General features: G+C 39.9%; 2 protein-coding genes across 24 annotated transcripts in view; one reads left to right on the top strand and one right to left on the bottom strand.

Moving 5' to 3' along the window:
* PALLD (palladin, cytoskeletal associated protein) overlaps positions 1-16,863 on the top strand; it is a 434,802-nt gene that overhangs the window by 361,285 nt on the left and 56,654 nt on the right. The window lies entirely within an intron of this gene.
* CBR4 (carbonyl reductase 4) overlaps positions 8,698-16,863 on the bottom strand; it is a 149,656-nt gene continuing 141,490 nt past the window's right edge. For both annotated transcript variants that reach the window (XR_010587066.2, XR_012435203.1), the window contains exons 6-8: positions 10,325-10,540; positions 9,834-9,926; positions 8,698-9,570 (exon numbers count right to left, since the gene is read on the bottom strand). The gene's annotated coding sequence lies outside the window, so the exon portion shown is untranslated. The remainder of the gene's footprint in view (positions 9,571-9,833; positions 9,927-10,324; positions 10,541-16,863) is intronic.

Genomic DNA, 16,863 nt, shown 5'->3' on the forward strand with positions numbered 1-16,863 from the left:
GCAACAGCCCTACTCTGTGGGTTCTATTATTACCCCATTACATAGATGAGAAAACAGAGGTGCCAAAAGATTAAATGGTCTGGAATCACCAGTAAGTGTTCAGTAAATGTTCGCTGCTGCTGCCTCTGTACTCATGGAGTCGTTCATTCATTCATGGACTGTACGCTGTATCTAAGACAATACATTGTTGAACAGAATAGATGTGAACTCTGCTCTTGAGCAAGACTGGTAGTGGGAGAAAAAGACAATAAACAAGCAATTATCTTGCTTGGACAGGTTGGTCAGGGATGGTAGGACGGTCTAGGTTTCTTAGACTGGAATGTTAGAATTCTAACTCTTGCGTAAATCTTGGATGGATATACAGAGGAAAAATACGCATTATTGACAAAGCCAAAAAAATGTTTCCCAGATGTTCTCTGAGGTTCCACAGGCATCCCCAATGAGTTAGGTCAGAAGTAGGCCTTGTGCCGATTTTATAGGTGGGAGGCTGAAGATGCAAGAAGAGAACAGCAATGCAGCCGTGCCAAGGTCTCAAAGGGCAAGGATTCCTGGTGCCGCTGCTCCTGCTGTCCAGCAGGTTCAGCTGCCTTTGGGCCCACAAAGGTAGGAAATGGTAGGAAATGGCCCACATCTGACTGCCTCTGTACAGGTCAAATCACAGCTCCCTGTTCTTACTATATATAGTAACGACCTTACATAAGAGTGCTATTAAAAAAGGACGACAGAGAGGAAAAGAGAATGCCAGCTGAATTTTTTCCACTAAAGCTCATTTTTAACAGATGTGTTTTCTCTGTTTCCACAATGACAGTGTACCAGGAGACTGTTCCCCAGCTCAGAAGGGAAGCAACCTAGGTACTTGTAGAACTGTAATTGGGTCCGTCTGTGCTGAGCACAACAATAAAATTACTTGTACTTCCCTTTTATTTAATGTTACTCTCCTCATCAGTTCCCATTTTCCTGATATTTGTGGGAAGGAGGCCATGAAGAAGGATGAAAACACTGTAAAAATAATTTAAATTTGACAATATATTTGGGATAATGCTGAAAAGGAGTGTTCCTTTTTTTTTTTTGGAGACGGAGTCTCACTCTGTTGCCAGGCTGGAGTACAGTGGCGAGATCTCGGCTCACTGCAACCTCCACCTCTAGGGTTCAAGCAATTCTCCTGCCTCAGCCTCCCATGTAGCTAAGATTACAGGCGCATGCCATCACGCCCAGCTAATTTTTATATTTTTAGTAGAGACAAGGTTTCACCATGTTGGCCAGGATGGTCTCGATTTCTTGACCTCATGATCCACCCACCTCAGCCTCCCAAAGTGCTGGGATTACAGGTGTGAGCCACCTCACCCGGCCTGAAAAGGAATGTTCTAAGTTCAGCAAAATGAGTGATTAACATGTAAGTGGTCGGTCTATCTTAAATGCTTTAAATTATAATTCATGATTTTTTAATTAAGGCTTTCTTATTCCATCTGATCTCTTATACACTCTAGTACCCAGTGATACACAAATTTTGTTAATTTTGGTAACTCAGTCTGTCTGTGCAGTGTGTGACCTTGACATTATGTAATGTGAATGGGATGGCTACACGTTCCCTTTTCCCCAGGACGATCAATCTGCCAGTCGTCTAGAGTTCTATGTAGTTCAGCCTGTGTCCCTGATTAAAGGGCCCACATTTGGACAATGAATTATTTACACGACCATCCTGAATACTAATAGCTCACATTTATTGAAGACATGCTCGAACATTGCTCAAAACACTTTATATGTACTAACACATTTCATCTTCACAGTCTAGGAGGTAAGTGCTATGATGGACCCCCATTTTGTTTATTTTAGATTGACTGGGCACACGTGCAGGTTTGTTACAAGGGTATATTCATGATGCTAAGGTTTGGGTTTCCATTGATCCTCTCACCCAGGTGGAGCACACAGTACCCAAGAGGAAGTTTTTCAGCCCCTCCCCTCCTCCTTCCCTCCCGGCTTTTGGAGTACCCAGTGTCTGTTGTTGCCATCTTCATGTTCGTGTGTACAGTGTTTAGCTCCCACTTATCTGGAGGTATTTGGTTTTCTGTTCCTGGTTTAATTTACTTAGGATAATGGCCTCCAGCTGCATCCATGTTGCTACAAAGGACATGATTTTGCTCTTTGTTATAGCTGTATAGTATTCTGTGGTGTGTATGTACCACATTTTCTTTATCCAGTCCACCATTGATAGCATCCGGGCTGGTTCCACATCTTTGCTGTTGTGAACAGTGCTATGATGAGAGAGCGTACATGTACCATGTGGGGCTTTTTGATAGAATGATTTATTTTCCTTTAGGTATATACCCAATACTGGGATTGCTGAGTCTAATGGTAGTTCTATTTTTAGTTCTTTGAGAAATTTCCAAGCTGCTTTCCATAGTGGCCTAATTTACATTCCCACAGTGTATAAGCACTCCCTTTTCTCCACATCCTGGCCAGCAGCTGTTGTTTTCTGACGTAATAATAACCATTCTGTCTGGTGTGAGATGGCATCTCATCGTGGTTTTGGCTTGCATTTCTCTGATGATTAGTGATGCTGAGCATTTTTTCATGTTTGTCAGCTGCTTTTATGTCTTCCTTTGAGAAATATATGACCCCCATTTTAAAGATGAAGAAACAGGTTCAGAAAAATTAAGTGATCAAAGAAACTCAGCCAGTAAATAATAGAGTCTAAAATTTAAACACAGGCAGTGTAACTCCAGAGCCTACATGCCTAAGAAGTACAGCATTACCTTTCATTCCTAAACCAGTTAAGAAGTATATGAATAAAACTCCTAGAGGATGGAAGGGTCCTTTGGAACTGGGAAGTTCTTGGAGTCCTTGAATAGAAACGCTTTCCCAATTTGCCAGGGCAGGGCCCCTTTATGGGAAACAGTGCGAACCATCCAGCAGTCCAATTAACCGAGCACAAAGCACAAGGCATATTTGTTTTTCTTTCTTTTGAAAACATAAATGTTAGAAACGTTCAGAAATAAAAGAGATTTAGAAGAATAAACTTGTAACTGTTGGAACCATCCTCATATTTTCTAGACCAGTCTTCCTTCTCTCGACAACCCCTTCTCTCGTGGCCATTCCTCGCCCTCCATGTTTTCATGAACAGTGTGATTGACTACTCTGATTTTGTTAGCTAGCCAAAGTGTCGCATGAGAACTCGGTGAGCGGGCTGGTATGTCAGAGGCAGCACTCGGTAAGAAGGCTTCATTGTTTGCATTAGCACGTTATGCTAATGCTCCATTGCATCTCAGGATTGTTTATTTATAAATTATTTGTTTTAGGATATGGTATTAGCTTCGTCAACACCATTGTGGACTTCACATTTAGAACTGTTTTTTCCAACTCTTTTTTACTTATTTTTCATGAGAATAGTCCTTACGTCAAGATGAAAGAAAGGTGAAACACCAGGTAGAATTAGCAAACTGATAAACAGCCCTGTTTAAAGCCATGGAAAGGTAATGTTTAAAGAAGATGTTTGTTTTAATTGATTTTTACTTTACATGTACACGTTAACTTCATAAATCTTACCTTTCATACCAAGAAGCCTAGATCAACTAGCATGTTAATATGCTGAGGGCTGAGAGCAAAAATAGATAACCTAAAGTTGTCTAACAAATTAGACATCACTTAAGAGGAAACTCAAGTGTGTTTCAGGGAGCAGCGGCAGGTCTGCCTTAGATTTTTAACCACTGCATCCTCCTGTTAATTAAGATCAATCAGATACAAAAATCTTTGGTCAGAACCAGTATTACAAAAGAACCTAAGAATTTCTGCTTTCTCGTCTTTCTGTTTACCATAACACAGGCATATATCCAAAAATATATAGAAAGCAAAAATTTGGAGAGAATTACATGCGCTTTCCTAAATGCACCTTAATGCTTTCCCTGGTGTTACTATTACTACTGTTGGAAACATCACTGTTCAAACGAGCCTGTACGTCACCACACATTGCTCCCCACACAGCAACACTTCTGATGACGGCAGCCCCCTGCCTTGTTACTCACTGAGAAATAGAAACTCTGATTATTTAGAGCAAAATTTCAGATTTGAAGAAGTTTTCCTAATAAGGAAGAATGATGTAATGTTCATGGAGGGGGTCCAGGTTCCCTTCTTTGTTTTATTTATATTAGCTGAATTCCAGGGGAAAATGCGCTATGAAGCATGAGGGCTGCTAACTATATTTAGCCACACAAAATTAGTACATCAGGGGGCATTTTTTCTTTAAGTTATACACTCATAAATGCGCTGGAAGATATTTTTCCAGGCATCCTGTTTTTATGAAGTTTGATCAAGCATAAATACTTTTATTAAGATGCTACCTTTTATTTCGCGTGTGAAGAAAGTATCCATTGTAATCTTTTTACTTTGGCACGTTTCTCTGAGATACTGGTTTCTGGGTCAAAAGATAACTAATAATCATAGCTTGGTTCAGAAGATTGTATTAACTTTCCAGAGTGCTCATGCCTGTCATCCCAGAACTTTGGGAGGCCAACTCAGGAGAATCACTTGAGCTCAGGAATTGGAGACCAGCTTGGGCAACACAGGGAGACCCCATCTCTACAAAAGTAAAAAAAAAAAAAATAGCTGGGCACAGTGGCACATACCTGTGGTTCCAGCTACTTGAGAGGCTGAGGTGGAAGGATCACTTGGGCCTGGGTGGTCGAGGCGTGGTGAGCCGTGATTGCGCCGCTGCACTCCAATCAGGGCAACACAATGAGACCCAGTCTCAAAAAAAAAAAAAAAATCCAGAGCAGGCTTTTAGAAGGAAGCAATAGTAGTTTCTTAGAAGAAAGATAATGTGTGTTTAAGAGTCATGTTCTGCCCATTGTCTGGCACTATTCAATCTAGATTCACTTCCATCCCCCTCACCTTACTCTAAATATAAAAACAGTCTGTGCGTCTTAAGACGGTAGACTATCATTTTTGTACTTTTGCATTACGACTTTTATTTAAACATATTTATAAACTGGAGAAAAATCAAATTTGTAGCATTTAAACGTAAAACCTCAGCATTATAATTGGTCATTCCCTCCTCTCGTCAACGTGTTACATTTTTGCTTTGCTCTGTTGCGTGACTCGGGGCTTACGCTGCGTTTCACGTGAGAGAAAAGTCAAATTCATCTCCACCCCACAGCCTGCTATCTTCTGCCTTTTACCCTAAGTCTTCGGAGGGGACAGCTTCCTCCCCATGACTGATAGTTATCCATGCTCACGGCTGCTGGCAGGACTGACTCCTATACAACTGTGGCCTTGTAGTTGATGTGAATAGGATGAGCCTCTCTATGGAAACGGAGTCTTCTCTCACTGCCTGAAGGAGAAGGCTCTGCTGGAGATGGAGGGCTCTCATCTGCATATGGGTAGCACCGATGGTGCCCCAGACATGCTGAGCATGTGTGAATGTCTTAGAAGAGTGGAAAGGTTTGAGAAATGCAATCTTAGAATCATTTCTAATATTACTTGATGGGAGGTCAGCAAATACGTTAGCCAACTTGTAAAAAAATTGGAGGACAACTTTTTGCCACTATCATGGACAAATCTATCACTGCTGCCCCAAATATTGGTCCCTCAGAGACCACGTTCTTATATTCTGAGGCTCTGCAGTTGATTCCTGTTCAGTAGAGCATCTGGCGAACCTCTAGTAGCACAGACAGACAGTAACCCTTGTGAGAAGTGAGGGAAGTTTTAGAACTAGGCCTCAAGGAGCGCTGTACAGTAGAAATAGAATGTGAACCACCATAAATGCAGACCATGTATGCAGTTTCAGTTTTCTAGTAGTCACATTAAAAGGGAAAAAGAAATTAATTTTAATAGTACATGTTATTTAACCCAATATATTCAAAATATTATTTTAACATGTAAATAATATAAAAATTAGTCAAGATCATTTTCCAATCTCTTTTTAAACTAAATTTTTTAAATCTGCTGTGTATTTGACACTTATAATACATCTCAATTCTGACTAACCACTGTTCAAGCACTTAATAGCTACATGTAGCTAACAGTTACCATAGTGGGACAGTACAGGTCTGGAGGATGTGAAATTAGGTAAACACACAACCTTTACACCCGAACCAGTGCTGCAGAATTGATGGTAATTAATCTAAATGCTCATCTCTTATCTTTTCATGTCTGAAAACTGCTGCTGAATGTACAAACCAGGTAACAGTAATAAGGGCCAATCCCAGTGGTAGAAGTGGAGTTGATTTGGTGGAGAAGGATCTGTTGATTCCAGATCTTCAACCACAGCCATGTGCAGCTGGACAGAAGCCCCCCTCTGATTCCCAGGGCTGGAGTCGGGGCAGAGGCAGAAAGTCTAAAAACAAATACATCAATGTAATCATTTCAATAATAAATGCTGTGAAGTAAATAAAACAAGATAATAGAGATGGGAGTACTCTTCTTGCTCACTCCAATAGTTGAGTGAATCATCTGGGAAGTGAGTTGTGCTGTGGAGCGTGAACGGTGATTTTAATTCAGTCTGAGAGCCAGGCACAGTGGCAATAGCCTGTAATCCTGCACTCTGGGAGGCCGAGGTGAGCAGATCACTTGAAGTCAGGAGCTTGAGACCAGCCTGGCCAACATGGTGAAACCCCGTCTCTACTAAAACATAAAAATTATCTGTGCCTGGTGGCGCACGTCTGTAATCCCAGTTATTTGGGAGGCTGAGGCTCAAGAATCGCTTGAACCCAGGAGGCGGAGGTTCTAGTAAGCTGAGATCGTGCCACTGCACTCCAGTCTGGGTGACAGGGTCTCAAAAAACAAAAAATTCAGCCTGAGGCAAATACTTCCCTCTAGTCCTCAACGTGACTAAAGAGATCCTCATTTTTCTTTAAGAGAGAATTTCATTATTTAAAAACACAATATCCAAAGAAATTGAAGAAATTGAAGAAGCTGGTTTCTATGTACTTCAAATAATATTTTGGTGTGAGGCCCCAGATGACAACATCTTTCTCCCAGGATACCACAGCTGACATAGCTAAAATATGAAGTATGGCCGAAATAATACACAGTGAGCTGATAACTTAGGAAATATTTTTGTTTGTTTTAACCAAGGCAAACAAATTAAAGATTTTAATGTTTTATTTCCATATTTGCTTAAGTAAACTTCAAAACTAATTCCTTCCAAAGAATTTTGCCTCAGCTACATGGATGACCAGTGAATGCTGTTGGGAGTGTAGGACTACACTGAATAATCAAATAAATCTATTGAATATGGAAGTTTTGTGTTTAAAAAAAACTCAGTAAAAAAGCACTAGAACCACCGTACAGTATGTATCTATATGCTTATTATGTATGGGGTAGCTTAGGAGGGAACTCAAGAAATGGTAATAGTATTTGGTTGATGCCGGAGAGGGAAACTGGACTGGGAAGAAAAAGTAAGAGATGAAGATGTACTTTTCAGTGTTCTCTTTGTTTCTTTTGCATTTTGAAGAGCAGAGGTTTTTAATTTTGATGAAGCCCCAATGCATCAATTTTTTTTTCCCTTATGGATCACCATTTTGTTGTCTTATCTAAGAAATCTTTACCTAACTTATGGTCACAAAGATTTTCTCCTGTGATTCCTTCTTGAAATTTTACAGTTTTAGATTCACATTTATGTTGAAGATTTTTTTGTTTTTTTTATTTTTATTTTTTTAGAGCTGGGGTCTCACTCTGTCCCCCAAGCTGGAGTGTAGTGGCCGTAAGATCATGACCTCCTGAGTCCACTTGATCCTCCCATCTCAGCCTCCCAAGTAGCTGGGACTACAGGCATGCATCACCATGCCCGGCTAATTTTTTAGTTTTCTGTAGAGACTGGGTCTCACTTTGTTGCCAATGCTGGTCTCAACCTTCTGGGCTCAAGCGATCCTCCCCTTTCAGGCTCCCAAAGTGCTGGGATTACAGGCCTGAGCCACCATCCCTGGCCTGTTGGAGACTGATACTAGTTAACTTTTGTATAAGGTATCAGTTGTGAGCTGAGGCTGGAAATCCAATAGGGTTTGGAGGGGTTTTTTGTTTTTATTTAATCATGTGTATTCTTTTAAAAATAGGATTTCATTTCAAAAGAGATTAAAAAGAAATATTGTATAGAAATGTCTGCAGTTATAATAAGGAGTTCAACTTTAAAAAGAAAAGGTTGTTTTGTTTTGCTTTGTTTTGAGACAGGATCTTGTTTTGCCACCCAGTCTGGAGTGTGGTGGCGTGATGGTGGCTCCCTGCAGCCTTGTTCTCCTGGGCTCAAGCAAGTAGCTGGGACTACAGACTCACACCATCACACCTGGCTAATTTTTTTTAAAATTTTTAGCGTAGACGAGGTTTCACTGTGTTGCCTAGGCTGGTCTCAAGATCTGGGCTCAAGTGATCCTCCCGCCTCAACCTCCCAAAGTGCTGAGATTACAGGCATGCAACACTGTGCCCAGCCAAGAAAAAAGTTTTATTATGACTACTGTGCTGATTTTCAGGAACAGTCATTGTGCTTTAATTCTCTAAGCCAAAAATGTCAAATTCTGTTGGGCAAAAAGACCGTGTTGTTGATTGCACTCTCTCATATGGTCCCTTGCCTTCAGCCATTTTCATAATCAAAACTTGATGGCAGTATTTTGTTATAAGGTAAGAAACTAACAATGGTAAAAGCCATTTGCCAGGGTAAATCTGAACTAATTATTTAGATCAGCTGAAATAAAAAGGGTTACAAAGACGGGATGTGGATACTAAAACTTCATTGGTAATGAAAAGATATGGATAAATTTGCATCTGCCAGATCTGCTTAGGGAGAGCATATACATGAAGTGGAGGAAGTCATCCCATATCCCTTACGTAAGGACTGAGATCCTGCTGCCAGAGACACATGTTGCAATATCAATAGAAGGTCGTCACATTGCCTTCCATGAGGGAGTGGGTCTGTTTAATGCTATCATTTTGTGACATTGAGAACGTGTGAGGCCACCCACACCTTCTCTGCCCTTCACCAGAGCTGGGGCCAGCCTCTTCTGATAAATGCTAAATAATGACTATTGCTTTGAAGGTGCAATTAGCAAGGGAGCCCACGTGTCTAGGGTTCTTTTACGCCATGACAGTGCATGAATAGTGTACATTTGACAGGGGATGATCCTCTCTCCCTACTCAAGTTTGGAACCATTTGACAGATAAACTGAGGAGTCAGAAAGAGATCCAAGCACCAGATTTGTACTGGGGAGAACTCAGAGGAGAAAGGGGATGTACTGCTGGGCCTCATGAGCTGTCTTATTCTTCACCGTGAGCTAAGCATACTAACACCCAGTCACAGGCAGCATTGAACAGCTCCACGCAGATCCCACCCTCCAAAAAACAGGAAGAAAAAGCCCTCTGATTGCAAGCAAGATCCAAAGAGAGAAGAGCAAGGGAGGGGCTGATCTGAGCATGCCCAGATCCATCCCCCACCCATATTCGCCACAAAGGGAGGAGACAGGCAAAGAGGGCCCCCTTCCTGGAGATCCCTCCATGAGGAAGCAGTGAAGGATGCAGGGCCCACTCCATCAGTGTCCAGTGTTCCACCGATCCTGCATAGTAATTTTGAAAGATGATAGCATGATGTTCCTGAAAGGGAAAAAAAAAAGAAGTTTCCTCTATTAGGTCATTAACATGTATCATGAATGACTTTAATGTCTTCTGGTTCATTTTGACATTTTTGCCAATTCTATAGATGTTTTATTTACTCCCATGATATATTTTAAAGATCAACAAATGTCCACAGCAAAGAAAAAAATCACTGGTAAATTCGTAACTTTTCTATTTCTATACTTTTAACTGTTACATTAATCCTGTCTTATTCAAAAGGTATTCACCACAAAAATACTTACTAATCTTGGTTTCCTGTATGAACTCCTTGTGCTTCTGAGATTAGAGATATGCTGTTCTTTACTGGTGGCCACAATCAAGAGATAAGATCATGCCTAAAAGGACAAGTTGGGAACAGAAGTGTAATTAAGTATACTCTGTATTCGTTTTACTTAGGATTATAGTCCTTTAACAATTTCATCATATTTAAGCTTGAAAATATGCATGATTGCTGATACCACTATAGTCATAGACATGTATATATGCACACATACACATGAGTGATGAGACTGTGTTACTCAGACATAGAACCGCTGGACAGTCAGCTACACATTACTTCTAGGCAATGGTTCATCTTCTCTCTTCAGGGAAAAAGTATCCCTTGTTGGAACCTGACAGATTTTGAACATATCTTTTCTGTGTTCTTTGTAATGTTTATCTGTATTCTTGTTAGAAATGACTTTCTGGTTCAGTTATTTAAAAGATTAAGCCTTTTAGTGAAAGGAGATCTCACCTTGGTCTCATCACTTGAGAGGCTAAGAGTGAAGAAACCCAGTTACTACTCCGGGCTCTGCTGCTGGCCTCCTGTGTGGCACTGCACCAAACGTACTTATTACTCAGCTGGATGAGATGATCCCGGTTCCTTCCATCCACACGATCCATGCTTTCCCGTGTATCTCGGCACACAGATACTATACATACTTCAGTGGCTTTTTCCATTGTTTTAAATCTTAAAAAGAAAAGGTACATTCTGGTGTATATACTACTTCCCTAAATGAAGGGCCATCTATTGTATAAGTCTTACAGAATAATCATGAAATCCAGATGTGGTGTGCAACAAACTTCATTATTTACATGTTTTGGAAAAGATTAATAAAGTACAGCAAAATAAGCTCAATACTACAGCTGTACATGCTATTCTATAAAGTATTCTTTTGAAAAGCATTTCAAGATTTTACAGCATTTTTATTGTATTGGAAACAGTCACAGATACCATATTATAGAAAACTCTGTTTGATAGAACGCCAGATGAATAACTGTGGACTATACACAGTCATATATAACCACATTGGAAACTTCATGTAACTATGATAAATTCTCTCATTTTTTCCTTAGGAGTAATTACATTAGATAATTGAGCTGTTTCATCTAAGAAATTATTTTTGTGGTTTTAGTCATTTCTCAGGGAGGGAACCTCATTTATTACAGTTCTCCCCAAGACACACTGGATAGACTTCATCTGCTGCTGGAAGGACTGGTTCTGCCTCCTGAGGGGAAATGGCTAGGCAGCACTGTCTTCACTGCATCTCATCCTTTGGCCTCTAAGGAATGTCAAGGTCAGCTGGTCAAAAGCTAAGAAGGGCCAAAGCCATTTAAAATTTACTGTTCTTTTCCACAGTCACAAGTCTCTTAATTCATGCTGCTAAGCTGCATCTCTTGAGCTTGCCAAAATGCATTTTTGAGCTTTTTCAAGAACTTTCTCCTTCTTCAGATGAGAGGTTGGGAAGGGAGTCTGGTGATCAGTCAAGCCCTGCATTCACACCACAAACCCCTTGGCTTGTATATCTCAGCCATTAGCATTTAAACTAGCAATGGTAGACTTGTAAGAGGAAGTAAATTACTCTGAGAATCCAGATCCAAATGTGCATTCCTCACATTGATTGCAAGACCAAAATATGTAGAAAACGTTATTGGCTACATTGTTATTATTTATTCAGAAATGTTTAGTTCTTCAGTTATAGGCCTATCTTAATAGAAATTTGAAAAGTAATCTTTATAGTGTTCACCATGTGATATAATGTTTCTAAATTGCATCATATTTAGTGATACAGTATCTCAAGAGATGGAACAGCATAACAGATGAGTAATATTAGTGATATTCAGATGTACAATCTTGAAAGACTAAAGAGTGAATTTTATAGCATGGGCACATTTTAAAAATATTTAAAGGGGACTATTTAAAAATAATCCAACTATACTGCAAAGATATGAAGAAAGTCAGACCGAGAATGATTTAGTCAAGGCCACACAGATAATTGGTGGCACAGTCACTTCTACCAGGGAAAGCACAAAGTAGCCCAATGGCAGGAGATGCTAAAAGGGGCTGTCGGTGATTTAAAAACAAAGCTATTTAGGCCATGTGTGGTGGCTCACGCCTGTAATACCAGCAGTTGGGGAGGCCAAGGTGGGAGGACTGCTTGAGCCCAGGAGTTTGAGACCAGCCTGGGCAACACAGTGAGACCCTGTCTGTACTTAAAAAAAAAAAAAATCCCACTGGGTGTGGTGGCACACACCCAGCAGTTTGAGGCTGCAGTGAGCCAAGATGACACACTTCACTCCAGCCTGGGTGACAGAGCAAGACCCTGTGTTATTCATAAACAAACACATAAATAAATACCAAGCTATTTTTAAGAATTCAAATCCAATTATTTTCGAAATAATTCTTCTTGTATTTATTTTTTTCTACCACAAACATTGTGTTCAAGAAGGAGAGTGAAGGACAAAACCATAAGTATGTAGGAACTTCCATACCATGAAATTCCACGGTAGTATTTATTGCCCTTATGTGATATATGTCTCTTGATTTTTCTCAGAAATTCGAATTAATATTATACTTGGAAAATATGAAGTAAGAACCTGTATTAATTGGTTTCATCTTCCTGTTCACATTTTGGAAGTACAATATTTAGCTGTAAATACATGATGTTTGGCTAGTACAGACCAACAACTCATTAGTTTCTCAATATAATGAGTGCTAGTTGATGGTACTTATGCTGAAATAAGAAATTCTGGAAGCAAATTTAATTTCTTAGTTTCAAAATCAACTCCTTCAGGTTGCTTTGTACATTGTTATAGTTTTTCCAATAAATATTTTTAAGCATAGCATATAAGATATAACTACCTAAAGTTATATGTATGGAATGTGTTCAGAACATAGCCTGGCTGTCTCTATAGCTGTTTCGGGCGCCATTGCAATATCTATATCTCAGTAACCAAGAAACAGAGGATAGGAGGGGCAGACTTAGAGCCATAGTCTTGAGTGGAGCCCAAATCAGAAAGGTCCGCTGTATCTGAGGAAGTCACACTGCATGTGGTAAATACGAGATAAGTCCTGGTGCTTTGGTTACAGATGTGGTAACATCATGGTCATGAGCCAGAGCTCCTCAGTTTAAATCCCATCTCCACTTCTTTCCAGCTGCATAATCTTGGACAACTTACTATATATCTTTGTGCCTCACTTTTCTCATCTGTAAAATGGAGATAATAAAAGTGGCCTCTCTCCTAGAGTTTTTATAAAGATTAAATGAGTTTAGATGGATAAAGTGCTTTGAATGGTGTTTGGTACATAGTACGTGCTCTATAACAGTTAGCTCTCATCACTAGATAGTGGTGACGCTGTTGGGGCTGGCAGTAGTAGTAGGAATAGTCATGCTTGATGAAATTCTTTGGAAAAGACCTCCCCTGGTGGCTTTAAACACAGGAAATGGATGAATGGATACCCTTCTCAGGCCTCCAGGATATTTTGTAACTGTCTAAGACCTTCTTTAAGTTACAAACTTCTGGAGTTTTATGTTTTAAGAGTCTTTTTGAGCACTATATTTTTTTATATGCACGTAGTCAACAGTCAAACAGTATAGAAGAGATAAAATGCAAAAATAAAAGATGTCCTCCCTCCACCTCATTCTAGTCTTACTTTCCAGAGGTAAACACTTTAAACTATTTGTTTTTAGCCCTTCTGGTGGTTTCTTTCACAAGTTTATGAACAATATATGAATTCATCCATTTATTGATTCATCAACTTCTGATAGTGCTATTAGATTAATTTTTGTATTGTTCTTACCAGCAAGATGTTCTTGTTGGGCCTTTGGTACCAACCAGCTAATAACAGCAATTTCTTGATCTCCCTGTGTTTCCATTTGCATATCGTAAAATAAGGAAATGGGACTTATTGGTTTCCAAGGCCACTTTCTAAAAAGTGTTAAGAGACCATTTGAACTAGTTTAAGTGGAAAGAAAAAAAAAGAAGAAAAAGAAAAATTCTGAGATAAAACTGGTCTGATGGTTATCTGGATCCAGCTGCTAAAATAGTATTCCAATTTTAACTGCTTCTCTCCCTTTTTCTTTTATATAAGGAATTGGCTGTTTTTTATGTACTAGCTTCCTTTTTGTAGACCCTTCCGTGATGGCCAGGAACTCTAGGTGATTCTATCCTTTTAGACACATTTCCCTTCCATCTTCAGTATGAAAAGTCCCAGGGAAAGGCTCTGATTGGCCTGACCTGGATTATATACTTATCCTTGGATAATTTGCTGAAGCCATATAACAGCTGACTAGTCCTGGATCACATGCTCACCCTGCAACCAAGGGCGAGAAGATTGTGGCCCACAAGGAATAGGGTAGAAGCACATCTGTAAAGGGAGGGAGGAGTGCGGTTACCAGATGAAAGAAGAATGGTAGAGAATAAAAACAGATGTCTGCCACACTTGGAGTTTCAGGAAATTGACTTTAAGAAGAAACTCATTCAATTCTCCACCTACTAGTGAGTCATTACTTGCTTGTGTGAATGCTTACTGCCATGCATTCAACCATTGGCCTCATTCTCCTTCCAGAAATAAAGCATGACCTCCACCTACACATTCTTTAACTTAGTATCAGCCATAAGCAATTCCTGGCAGCACTTCACAACACTTGAAAAATGAATACAGACATCAGTGTGATGTTCCAAGCAGACATCAGTGCTTTAGATTCCAGCCCCAACACAGGCATTCAATGCGGCCTTGTTAGAAACACTCTGTCCGGTCCTTTATGACTTGCTACACTACACAATGGACACACAAGGGAGCTGTTTCCTCTCTCTGTATAGGGACCAACTTTGTTATCTCAGGATACAGTCTATGTTTTGAAAAAGTGGCTGTAGAACAGTGCAGGATGGGAAGAATGGGTCCTATCAAAGAACTGCCTAGAGATGACTAAAGTTCTCACCAAGTACTGAAAATATCCCTGAGGCACTTCTCTTCAAGGTAAACATAAACTTATTGCACTTTTGACTGATGATAACCAAATAAAATGGAAAATGGGCACTGGTACAGGCTGCCACTGCCTGGAACATGATGGAGTGCCTCACAGATGCCAAATTAGGAGCTGCATTACCAGGTTCACAAACCCTCTCACTCGGGTTTGGGAGTTTCACATTTTGGATACTAACAAGCCAGAAATATGTAAGTGCTGTTACTATAAGAGCTCTGATACATATATATCTCCTTTATTAGAAGATGCATTTCCCTTTTCTGTATTCCACACAAAAGGATGCCTGGCAATCTTTTGACAGGTAGTAAGTGACATCTATGTGCAAAATACTGTAATAAGAAGATAGAACACATCTGGCTCTGGGCGATCTGGGCTGGTGTGTGAGATGATAATGCCACTGCCAAGCTGACAGTACCATGCCGGCCTTGTGGGCTGGAGTAGTATGGAGGAGGGAGTAAGAACTGCTAGATGTTACTAGGGAGGGCTTCAAGAAGAAATGGGCATTGAAATGGGCACAAAAGGATGAAGACAGTGTATGGAGAGAAATTGGTGGGGGTGGCCTTCCAAAAGAGGGCAGTGTATGAGAAGAGGCCAACAGTAAGGAAAACTCAAAGTCAGTCTGGGAAACAATAAGAGTAACAAACTTAGAAGAATGAAAAGGTAGAGATAGAGCAGCATTAGTTGGAGATAAGATTGTTAGGACTGTTTGAGGCCAAATTATGGGTATCTTAAATATCAGATATTATTTTAGGGAGACAAGTTAGGTCAGGATGAGAGCAGCTCTGTCTAGACATAAGTTTGAAGTGAAGTAGCACATTTATATTACACGGAAGTGGATAATGGAATTCAGGACTGAGGGCTGGGTTAAAGAGATCAGGGAGCGAGAGTGATGCAGTTGACTAACTCCTTGTGCAAAGAGGAACATAAAGTTTAGATCTTGGTAGGATACCCATATTTAGAGTGATGGAGAAGAACTAGTGAAGGAAGTAAGGCACAGTCCCAGAAGTAGAACAAGGAGAGTTATGTTAGTGATGTCAAGGGAGAAGAGTGCTTCAAGAAAGGTGGAGGGGGTGAGCCCATTGTCAGAGCTGCAGAGATATCAAGAATGAGGGCAGAGAAAAGCCACGGGACTGCTGAGCATAGCACAACCCTATCTTCATATTTGAATGAAATGTCAAATGAATTTTTGGAAGATTTACAAAATCAGGCCAAAACATCCAAAGAGTTGTGGCAGAAAGAGGGGAAAGGGTTATTAACAGAACATTGGCCACTTACCACTGAAACAGTTTGCATGTTTCCTTTAAGGGAAAGCATTATAGCAGGACCACATCCAACTCTAGCCCCATAGAAGCTATTTTGAGACACATAAAACCTAAAAGCTATTTTTGTCTTGATCTGGGTAGAATTTATCTATAGGTATATCTGTCTTAAGAAAAAAAAAATACAATTAGTGTTAGCCAGTTAGTTGACAGAATATTCACAGATTATTCACAGAATAAAGTATTCCTTTTGTAAGAAGATTTACCATGGAATTGTTTTTATCTGCCTCTCAAATGCCTTTAAAATCTTCTTCTGTTTTCCAAAAACTGATATATACATTTTTCAAAAACAGTTGAAATAGGTGTGAAAACAGCATATGCATAAGGTTAATATATATATATATACACACACACAAATAAGCACCATACTTGGACTTGTTTAGTTGTCCAAGTTTACCAGTTTCTTTGAAATTAGGTTCTTTATAATGTTTAAATCTTACAGGGCTAAAGAGGACAGGTCATAAAATCTAAAAGTTTATTAGGACCTTAAAGTTGAAAAACTACCCCAGAAAGGATGAATGAAGTATCCAAAGTCATAAACAGAATGTGGCAGACCTGGAGCCGCACGATTGGAACATTTCTCTACTGGGCTGACTCCATGTTTTTACTTGTAAATAACCTGCATGATAGTGGCTTTATTTCTAGAGTACTCCCTTAGGAAAATGCAACTGTGTGTTGCTGAATGCCATACAGCTTGATGGAACAGG

This window comes from Macaca fascicularis, chromosome 5 (genome assembly GCF_037993035.2).
Source record: "Macaca fascicularis isolate 582-1 chromosome 5, T2T-MFA8v1.1".
Taxonomy (NCBI): Eukaryota; Metazoa; Chordata; class Mammalia; order Primates; family Cercopithecidae; genus Macaca; species Macaca fascicularis.